General features: G+C 44.4%; 1 non-coding gene across 1 annotated transcript; it reads left to right on the top strand.

Moving 5' to 3' along the window:
- Positions 1-10007: 10007 nt before the first annotated feature.
- On the top strand, positions 10008-10169 carry LOC138474942 (U1 spliceosomal RNA). Its single transcript, XR_011269160.1, has one exon. It is a non-coding gene; the product is annotated as a U1 spliceosomal RNA (small nuclear RNA).
- The last annotated feature ends 1615 nt before the right edge of the window (positions 10170-11784 follow it).

Here is an 11784-nt window from a genome sequence, read left to right as displayed (position 1 = left end):
CCAATCCTAGCATTAGGGGTATGGACATTAAGCCTATCCCTGCCATATACTTTAGTGATGTCATTTGGCATGATAAATAAGGGAACCTCACAGCACACAGACAGATTCCTGACTTCTTCCTGATTTTCTGCGTGGCGCCCTGTTCCTGAATTCTCCATCCTTGTTCCTGATTCCTGATTTTCCTTACAAAGATAAGGCCTCAGCATTGCTGAACTCCTTTTTCAGCTAAGCCTCAAACTCTAAAAATCCCAAAAACCTAAGGGAAGCATTCTGATTCAGCTGGCTTGCTACTACTAAATGCATGCTTGCTGCAAACTCGCCAGCCCACTGATATCCAGTCTCCAGTAACCAGTGCAGTCCAGTGCAGTCTCCAGTCCAGAGCAGTACGGTGACCAGAACTGCCCACCTGATCCTGTTCCACTCGAGTAGCCCAGTTGTCCTTGGTTAGACCCGATCCGTGTGATGACCAGAACCCTTGACGGTCCAAAATCCTAAATTAAAGTGGACTGTAAGTATTAATAGGAAGCATGGGAAATCACAGCATACCTTGCCTTGTTTTAGTCCATCCCAATCTCTATGTCATCCTATCCTTACCTTAAGAACTTCTAACACTGTCAGAACCATTCTTGAAACCTTGCCTTTGATTCTTTGCGCTAGTGCTAACGTCTTTAAATAATTGTGTCTTGTGAAATCCTAAACCGTCAATACTTCTTCGGGTAATTGGACTGAGTCCACCAGGGCGGACACAGAGGTGCTGGAGTTGGTTCCGCGGATCAACTCTAGAGCTTACTGTGTTTCAATCTGGTAACCTAGCCTGAATGCCCTAGTGTGGAGCGTAACTATCCTTGTAAAAATTGATTTCTGTTTTCTTTTTCACACCTTTATTTTCCAAAAACTCCTATCATTCAACATTGCATCTAACTCACTCAATTTAATAGCTAGAGACTTCATTTCAACTCTGGATTATACCTAAGACCTATAGCTACATCCCACACTCCAAATCAGTATATTTTGGGCCTTTTTCTTAAAAATCATTTGGTTAATTTGAGGCGGGAATCTGCATTTCTGCAAAGTTTTACACGTGTGATTTTTGTTTTAAATTATTTTCAACCTTCCTTTAAGATTTAAAGTGTTTCCTTTTGTTTAAACTATAGCTCATGATTGTTAGCATCTTTTCTATGTTGCTCCCATAGACATTTGTACTGATTTAAGAATTTGTGCACACTTTGCATTGTTTTGCTAAGCCATTTTCAAATGTCATTTTAAAAGTGTAAGATTTCGAACCCATTTTTTTCTCTTGTTTGGGGAGGGACGGTTGTATTCAAATTCTGTTTACTGTTTTTTATTCCTGAATACCTGCTGCTTCTTTATATCTAACTAGAATTGCTTATTGGTCGGTTGAGGACTATTGCAGGGGGAAATTCTAACATAAGTGCTATCTTTTCAAACAAGCCAAAAGTGTTCTTTTCTCTAATGATTTATCTTCTGTGTTGCTAAAAGTGAATTAAACTGCCTTGCACACCTTGTTATCTGTTATTGTCACCACATTGGTGATTGCGGCTCCCTATTCAAAAGTATATGTTTAATTTGAGTTTTAAATAAATGAATAAATATTACCTTTACCAACCAGCCTGATTCCTGGTCCATTGTGACCTGGGGTATTTTGAGAAGGGGTGTGATATGAGTGGTATATCACTCAGAATATTCAACCTATAGGCATAATAAAATAAGCATTTCAGCTGCATGCTGCATACTAGGCTGAGACCAGGGTGTATCGCCTGATTGAAATACTTAACTGGTTTAAAAGAGACAAGCAGTTTTCAGTTTTAAAGCAGTGTGGTTTTCCAGAGTCTGGCTGTTCAGCGGCTGCTTGTAGTGGCAGCAGCCTCGGGAGGATAGCTCGGGAGGATAGCTCAGGGGCAACGTGCTGGCCGGGAAGCAAGACGAGACGATGCAACACAGGTTCGATCCCAGGTCCGCGCTTAGAAACCTCAGGGTATTAAGCGCGTTATAGATAACCTAACCTATCATATCATGTTGACCTCTGGTGAAGGTGTCTAGGCCACTTGCCTCCTGCAAGTCTGCTGCTAAGTCCAACAGGTCACGCTGTTCCCCATAAAACAGCTCTGGGAAGTATCTCACCTCATTGGAGTGGAAGGGTTCCATTTCAAAAGGGACATCATCAATCTGGCCATAAATGTGCTCCAAATGTGACAAATTTGCCTTTCTTGGGAGCGGAAGGAAATCTTTAGCAGGCCCGGGACTGTCAGCAGGGGAGAAATGGCCTCTAGGGAACTTTGGAGATTTCCCGGTAGGCCTCTGAAGCATTCCTGAAGAACACAGTTTCTCTGTGTAGACCATCACCACTCCCAGGCGAGTTAATGATTGTTTTCTTTAACCCCGCTGGCTGCAGATATGTTTTCTGCTAGGATATCAAGCATTACTTAGCTTAAATCCTGTTTTTTTCTTTACCAACAGCGATCCGAATGCATATGCGCATTGATGGGGCTTTTGGAAAGATCAATCTAGATCAACCGTAAAGTTCAAGTAACCGAAAAACTATCCTCCTGAAGAAAGATCCAAATGGAAATAGGTAACTGAAACATGTTGAGGGCAAGACCTAGTAATTGTTTGTACTAGAGATGTATTTAGATCATTACTGATCAAACTTCAGCTGAACAGTCTAGTAAGACCTGACTCTGAATTTTGCTGATGTCATATCTGTATCACTGTTTAACCCCTGCTACCACAATAGATGGTTATAGTGTCACAAGTACTTTATTTTAAAGTATTTTTTTTATCTAACTGTGTTTAATTGTGTTTTATCTATTTCGAATAAATTGAAAAAGTTTTGAAATGTGCACCTGGATGTGCTGTTGTGTATGTATCTACCTTCTACTGATATATACTCTATCCGATTCCCAAAAAGAGGTAGAGAAACCACTATCTTCTGTATAGTGGCTTTTTGGTTTCCCCCTATTACATATATGCTGTTTTTTTTATGCAATTTCATTCCAGTGATTTGCTGAATTAGTGATTTTTCTTGCGTCCTTTGTTCAGTTTGAAGTACATTCATGAACTTCCATAGAGAGGGCTTTGAGTGGCTCATCGCTACTTTCAGTCCATTATGCCATCCCTCCAACTTGTTGTTTGTCTTTGTTAAGCCATTTAATATTGCGTTGTAACAATTCCATAGTTCAATTTTAATTTTTGGAACCTTACGACCAAAACTTGTTTGCGGTCCAACCCATGTTTCCTCATAATAATTCAGAAAATTGCCCATTTCCTTTTGTTTTGTTGATAGTAAGTACTGTTCGAGCACAGATGTCATATGTGATGCTGGAATTCGCTGTCTATGCTATACTTCTTTTGCAAACCATGTTTTTGTATGTTGCGCCACAATGCTTGAGAATAATGAAAATAGCATCCTTGTATTTCATATGTCGAGAACACATGTTGTATTGCCTTTATTACAGCCTGTTAAAAGTCCATGCTACACGTTTTTGATGTATTGAATGTTTCCGGCAAACCTTCCTTTAATTTGTTGAATATTTCCCGATAGGTTTTTTCATTTTTTTCACTCATTAATATGTATACTAATGGGAAGAATTCAGAATTGACCTCGCCGTGTACACTGTACAGTTGTTTGAATGGCTTTGGACAACAATTGAATGTTCCATCCAACATCCCGTTTTTACAGAATCCTAGTCTTGACATATTTTGCTCTGTTGTATAAATTATATATCGGCTTTCTTCACTTTCATTATCAAAATATTAATTAACACTGAGATGTCAAAAGGTGAGACAGCAGATGAAGATGCATGCAATGCTGAGCCTTTTGCTGGCCTGGGCCGTTTGATATGGGTGACCAGCAAGCTCTGAGGCCATGATGGGAGAGATGGATCAGGAGGTTTGAAAACTATGTACATGCCCACGACAAAACCATGCCCGACAAGTTTGCCAGGCAGCTGCTGGTGAATCTAGTGGGAGATGAGGTAGAGGATCTCATACCTACCTTACCGCCAGATGACATCAAGACATGCATAGGCCTCAAAGAAGTGCTGAGCACATACTTTGACCTGCAGCGCAACATTGATCATGAGAGACACGTTCAACATGGCGTGTCAGATTGTGGGTGAATCCATGGATGCCTTTGCAACCCGCCTTTGTAAACTGGTGGCACACTGTGAATTGCACAAATTCACAAATGAAGAGGCCATTACATTGAGGAGCATAGGTGGATGCCTGTTGTCATCATTTATAAAGAAGCTATTCCGAGAGCCACTTCCTCTAGCCACCATACTACAAATGGCTAGGACAGAGTTCTGAGCAGACACGCAAGCATCACAAATTGAAACCACCAAGAACGTTGGAAAGGGACAAATATATCAGGTCGCATCAGCAACTCGAGGCAGGCCCACAAGCGTTAACGCATCCAGAGGGCATGCTTCGTCAGGGAGATGTTATCGATGTAACCTCCCATTCCCTCATTAGGAAGGTGTGAAATGTCCCACATTTGAACAAACATGTGCCAAGTGTGGCAGAGAGAATCATTTGGCGGTCGTCTGCAATTTTCCACCTGGACGTTGGCAGGGTTTCAACTCCACACCCTACAAACCAGAGCCCAGCATGCGTGGCACTGGTCCAAGGAGAGATGCCACTGCAAGGAGGGACCTCGTGAGACACATCAAGCAAGTGACAGGAAGGTCTCTGTCACCCTCATCTTCTACGGGGATCACCCAAAACGATTATGCGGACATGATGAATGGCATGACAACGTCAACTGAAGGCGACATCACCCTATTAGTAGGAGACCACCAGGCCAAATTTCTCATTGACACAGGTGCCACCCAGAATATTGTGTGTGTATCAGAATAACGCAGAATGGCATCTCCCCCGAAATTAAGACTGTCTGACCTGAAAGTCTTTCAGTGGGCACTGAGAGGGCCAGTGCAGAATCACAAGAAGTTCTTCACAACAATATGCTTCAAGGAAAAATGTGCACAAGCTGAATTTCACGTTCTGCAGGGGGAAGTTCCCGGGAGCACCCTACTGGGATGCCCCACTGACCTATAAATGGAGATTACAGCTGTGACCTATACCATGCAACAAGGACTGTCAGTCACAAGAGCCTCCCCAACTATGTTTGAAGGCATCAGATGCCTTAAAGGAGACCCTGTGACACTTCACATCAATTAATGCATATCACCTGTTGCTCAACACCCAAGGAGAATACCAATTCATATGCAACCGCTCGTGGAAAAAGAGATGCAATGCTAACTGAGTGAAGGCATAATAGAGCTGGCCAATGGTCAGGGTCTGTGGGTGTCCCCCATAGTGGTTGTACCCAAGAGAGAATCCCTAGACAAGATACGCATATGTGTGGACATGTGGCAAGCGAACAAGGCCATTGGACATGAAAGACACCCTGGAATACACCTAAATGACATGCTCAGTTTGCTAAATGGGCCGAAAGGGTTCTCGAAGCTTGATCTGAACAGAGGGTATCATCAGATCAGGATAGATGAACATTCCCGATGCATCACCACCTTTGCCACACCGATTGGGCTCTTCAGATACAAGAGACTCAGCTTCGGCATCTGCTCGGCAGCTGAAATATTCCTGGAGAGCGTGCAGAGAGTCATTCGCAATGTGAATATCTGTTGTAACTACAGTGATGATATCTTGGTGTTTGGAGCCACTACCACACAGCATGATCAAGCTCTTCAACAGGTATGCATAGCGCTCGTGGAGGCCGACTTGAAACTGAATTGTGACAAGTGTGCCTTTTTCACAAATCTCGTCTCAAATTCTATGGACATATCTTCTCACATGAAAGCATCAGCCCTGACCCCAGCAAAGTTGCTGCCATCTCTGATATTTCAGCCCACAAGGACGTCAGCAAAGTCAGGTCCTTCCCAGGGATGGCTAGCTATTGCAGCTTGTATCTTTGAGATTTCGCGACCACCAGTGCCCCTCTCAGAGAACTCACCAAACAAGGCAGGGTATTCCGATGGTCAAAGCAATGTGAAGAGGCATTTGCACAAATAAAGAGTGACATTAAATTGGCTGAACGCATGGGGTATTTTGACCTGATTATGTTCACAGAAGTAATTGTTGATGCTAGTCCCATTGGCCTAGGGTCGATTCTGGTGCAAAATTTACCAGGGTGAGAATCTCCCAGAACAGTGATTGCCTATGTCAGCAAGAACCTGTCAGAAGTAGAGACAAGATACTCGCAACCTGAAAAAGAAGGACTGGTCGTCGTATGGGCTGGCAAGCACTTTCAAATGTTCCTCTTCGGTAAGCCATTCATGATTGTGACAGATCACCTGGTGGCCATTTACAGCAGCTCTCAATTCAAGATGCCACCATGGATAGAGAGATGTGGCCTGCGACTGCAGGACTACGACTTCACACTTTTTCACAAACCGGGAAGAGAATACAACCCAGTGGACTTCATGTCTCGACACTAATAGACACATCCACCAATGACTCAATGACAGAGGAGTACGTCAACTTCCTCACTCATCACGGGGCCCTGAAGGACCATCATGCCAACAATGATTGTGGATCACACAAGACAGGATGCCATGCTAAAGCAGGTGCAAGACTTGATCAGGCCTAGAAGGTGGAGAGACACAGACTTCACAAGCAGACACGACAGAGACTGTGCCACAACAGAACTACAGACCTTCAGGAATGTAAGAGAGGCGCTGTTGATATCGGCAGAAGGCTTGTCATGTGAGGACACCAAATAGTGATTCCCACAGACCTGCTGCAACAGGTCATAGATCTAGCCCACGAATGGCACCGCAGGGTGGTAGCCACGAAAAGACAAGTGAGAGACACCATGTGATTCCCAGGACCAATGTACCTTGTAAGGTGCCTGCCTGTGCGGCCGCAGACCTTTGCTTGGGAAGCCACGCATATTGTTTATTTTACTGCGCACGTGCCCTCTCTCCCTTCAATCATCATTGATGTTTTTCTTTTTAGAACATTCATGTTAACGGGCAGCATGGCTCTCTGCAGCCACTCACAATTTGATACAGAGTTTAATTTGATTGGCTGTAGCAACGCTTGGATGCACGTGCTGCACTGCTACAGCCAATCAAACACAGTTGCTCCACACGGTTGCTCCCGCCTCCCACTCACTCTGACATTCAGACCTTGTGCGTGAGGCATGGCAGCCGGCACCTTGGTTGAAGGCGCTCTACTGATGGTACAGTTGAGTGACTCGTGCTCTACTTCCAGCATTTCAGGCCTATATGCTGGGCACTGGGGGTGGTGAGTAAAACAGACAGTGGCGGCTGCTTATTTAGGGCTTTTTTAGTATTTCTAAATCGCGATCGGCCCAGAACATTAGATAAAGGAATCCAGATCATGTCCTGCCCATCGTGGAGGCATTCACTTGTGACAGTCCCAGAAATTCCAGTGCCACGTTTCATGTGCATTTCCTAACAATCCAATAGGTCGCCTTTCAATCTCAGGTTTAAAGTTCCGAGGTGCAGCTCTCCTGCTCGCTCTGCGTTGCCTTCTTTTCATCTGAACATTGCATAATCCCACTGCCGCTGCAGCTACAGTAGTAGTTATTTTAGCAGCAGTCGCAGAGGGAGGATTTTTGAACCTCATACGGCGGGGCAACACATAGGAAATTGCATGAGTGTTTGCGAACATGGTCAGCGTGAGACACTAACTACCTCGAATATATTCATTATGTGGAGGTAACAGGGATTACGTATTGATGGTCTCAACCCCCCGAGCTGTCCGCCCTGTATTTAATCTGGCTGGGAGAAAATAACACCTCTGCGAAAGAGGTTTATATTTGCAAGTGTTCTCTCGAGACACACATTTGGTCTACAGAAACTTGGCACCCTGTAAAGTGAAAGAAATCACCTTATGAACATTGGACTACAGTTAAATCTACACCAACTTGAACTGTCTTTGCACAAATAATTGTTTGTTGTTTGTATTATATATGTCCTGATGAGGTGCACCAGACGGTAACTATTTAGGCCAATCTGGTTCTCCCGAAACTCGAGTCGACAATACCATAGAGCCCACTCCTCCCAGAGTTGGCTCTAACTTGGGTTCACACAGATAAAATGTGGTAATTGTTTTGTGTTCAAGAGTAACCACTTTAGAACTTTTATCCTGTCTTCTATTTTTATAAATATTGTTAACTATGCACTTCGAGCGAATTAAGGTATTAACCCAAATGGATGGGATGTTCTGATTGACAGAACAGAACCACCAGGATTGCGTTATTTGCACAAGTATGAGTGTTGTTTGGTATGTATGGGGATGAAAGAGTATGTGAGGAATGATATGTGAGATATAAGGTTTTCATTGGTGTGATAACATGTGTGTTTTGAGAAATGGTTTTTAATGCATGTGTCATTAATGTATTTTGATGTGTCTTTTTGTAAATGTTTTTCATGATTATAATATGATCAAATGAATAAAATAAATGAAATCTGACATACTGTCTCTTGTCTACAACATATACTCTTTCAATAGGGTTATCACGTTGGAAGGAATTATGGGGCGTTCTTTACGCATGAATTATGTAAATTAATAACAAGAGGGTTTGCACTCATCTACGGATGATTGCATTTTGTGTACAGTAGTAGTGGCGACAGGTTCAATCTGTGTTTACCTCTTCCCACTTTCTCATGGGTCTTGGGCTGCCAGCCCCCTAGTAAGAAGGGAGGGTGAGGGCCACTTATGGGATTATCCTTTATCATGGCTGCTTTTTCTTTCATGGTTTACGGAACGATAAGAAACACGTTGTTAGCAATGTATTTGTCTATTTGGAATGTTATTGTGCAAGATCAGGGTTGCACACTCAACATCAGTACACTTACCTGCAGTATGCAGGGCAGAAGAATGTAACAATGCTTGACATTGATTGCATTCTTCTGAGCTGAAAGATGTAGGAAGATACAATCAGCATTAGTGGCGCAAAGACCATTGGACAGATCGGGCTTTAGCCACTCCCCCCTCACTCCCAGTGACCTAAAGCGCAGTGGCAGGACAAATACAATTAACGGGGCCTGTGGCTGCACAGTTAACAAAAGTCCAGCAACTACTAATGTAGAGCATTTGATTGTTAGCAGATGCATCCGTTTGCATACATTTCTAGGCAATGTAAATTGTGATGGAGTGTTAGCACATGCATGTCAGGGAGTGATTTATGGGTAGGGTCGGGTGACAGGAGACAGTTCATTCTGACAGGTCAATCACAGCAGTTCTTAAATGTGTGGTTTTAGATGTGAAGGAGATAATTAACTTCTTCTAACATTGGCACTTTCCCGGGCACTTCTCCTCTTCCCTCCCCCTCGCACGATCTGAATGACACAAGGCCTGGTAAGATAGTTTGATTTGTCCTCCCTCTGTCTACTCTTCCTTGTCTTGTCAGCCTAGAAACACTTGTGGGCCGGCGCGTTATAAATGACTTATCATATCATTGAAGCTGAACCAGAAAGGCCTCATTAATGTATAAAGAAGTTAGATGCCCCACACAAGTACGTTTTCCCCTTCATCATAGTCTCTGAAGTAAGTCCCTCTGCCAAAATTTGAAAGGTTAGCCCACCAGCCCCCACTCATAAATTTAGTCTTGGTGCACTGATGGACAGCGTCTGGGCCTTTCTACTGTTTCAATGAAAGGGGAGTTGAGCCTCAGGGGGACCCTTATAAACTGCCCCTATGCTGCCAGTTAGCATTCTTATGACACAGCAATGTATTTCTTTATATATTTCATTCTGGGACTTTAAATGCCACGATGTGCTTTACAGGCGCTCGCCTTACAGGCTTCTTTTGCTGGGCCACTTCAGGCAGTCACTTCCCCCAGTGCTCTGCCTGTTCAAGCTTCCCCAACATGGGCCAGGCAGTTCTGCAGAGGCTCAGGGCTTCCGGAAGGGCTGGGGCTGGATCAGTGCCTGCCTTCACCCTCGCTTAGCGTGGCTTCCAGGACATCCCCAACCGCTGCCCTTAAGCTTGCACTCATACTTACCTGGCAGGGGAGTCTGTGTTCAGAAAGGAAGAGCACTCAGTCGTGAGGGTCACCCATTGCACTTCGTATCTGCTGACCCCTGCGATGTCCCCAAACGTGGGATACTCAACTGCATTATTTCTTGTAGAGGGACACTGCGTTCACACTTTCCCGTGCTTTATTGGAGAAAGAAAGAAAGAAAGAAAAAAAGAAAGAAAGAAAGAAAGAAAGAAAGAAAGAAAGAAAGAAAGAAAGAAAGAAAGAAAGAAAGAAAGAAAGAAAGAAAGAAAGAAAGAAAAGATAGCAAGAGAAGTGTGTGTGCTGTGTGTGTGCACGTGTGAGCAAGAAGGATGGTTGCAGACTTTATTTTGCTGCAGCGTAGTAGTCAAACAGGGCTAGCACTGAGATCCGAAGCATGCACTGGAGGGGTGCAATGCACATGCGCAGGCCCCAGTGCTAGCATCAGACTTGCGCGGCGGGCCCTTTGCAACCCATGATATCAGGTGCCCAGGCCAGGGCAGCTTCTAGCCAACTTGGTGCCCAGGGCCAAACACCAGAACAGAATGCGCCCCTCCACGCCCCACCCCACTGGCACACGTCACTCCCAAAGTACACATATGTGTCATGCGACAAAACCTCTACTCAATATGAATAAATAATGAATGAAGCTGGTTTCATTACATTGTAATGCAAGTACTTTACAGAAGAATTCTAATGTGAAAACACATCTGGTGCTGTCCAAGTAAATGTTTTTTCTGTCACCTACTTTCAGGGAAGGCCTTGGCTGAATTCAGTTTCAAACTGTCCACAGTGGCACACTGCGGTGTGACCAGCCTACCGCGGTCTGAGGGCCCACTGGCCCTGTGTTGCTATCGGTGTTCTGTTCGTTCCACCTCACTTGTATTTCGCAAGGGGCAATACAAGACAAACCATATTAATTATTTTCTGATGGAAGGTTATCACTCTAAGATGGACAGTCTGGTGCACTCTTATTGTACTTATTGAAAATACCTTTGTGAGAGTGGGAAAGGGGACAAAACCCAACATTTCTGGGGAGCTTGGGGGGCTAAAGCCCAGTCTGCTCAATGGCCGTTGCGCCACTGCTACCTAGAGTAGCGGCACCTTTGACTGCTGCTGTGCTGGTGTGTGCAGGCAGCCAGCCTGGCATTGCAAGCAAATGGGTGCTATTAGCATCTGCACACTTGTTAGGGACTGTTAGTGCCATGGCTTGGGATCATTGTGCCCATTCGGGAGAAACATGATCATTTTACTGTAGAGCAGTAAAGGGTTATATGGAGGTAGTTCAGCAAACCCAAAGCCGAATTGTGTGAGCCATATCTATACCCTGCTTGGTGACAGTGACCCAGGCGGCTAGAAATGTTTGAAGTAACATGCAATTGGTTCCACTTCCATCCACTCCATTTCTATCACCAAGCCCAGCCAACTCAGAGTCCCCTGGCCCCCTCCATCCAGCTATATGTGTGATCTTGGGCATGTAAGACAGTGCAACCTGGTTGAAACATAGCAGGATGTTGTCACAAGTCTCTCCCACTTCTCACCTGTGTTTGTTGTTTGCTTGAGACCTTCTTTGGTGACTTCTTTCTCACGGTCTGGGATTTGTATAAACCCGTGTGCTGGTCTTCGGATTCCAGCGTGAGGATGACAATCCAACCCCAGGATACGTTCAGATGTCCAGGACGGAGTGTTGAGACACACAGAGCCGCGGGGGCATGTCTGTTTAGTAGAACGTAGAAGGTGGAGCGCAAGCGCTGGCAAGCAACGTTCCGTAT

This window comes from Ambystoma mexicanum, chromosome 8 (assembly GCF_040938575.1).
Source record: "Ambystoma mexicanum isolate Mex_15411 chromosome 8, UKY_AmexF1_1, whole genome shotgun sequence".
NCBI classification, from domain to species: Eukaryota; Metazoa; Chordata; class Amphibia; order Caudata; family Ambystomatidae; genus Ambystoma; species Ambystoma mexicanum.
Note: the sequence above shows the minus strand (reverse complement) of the source record. Positions and strands in the feature narration are given on the sequence as shown.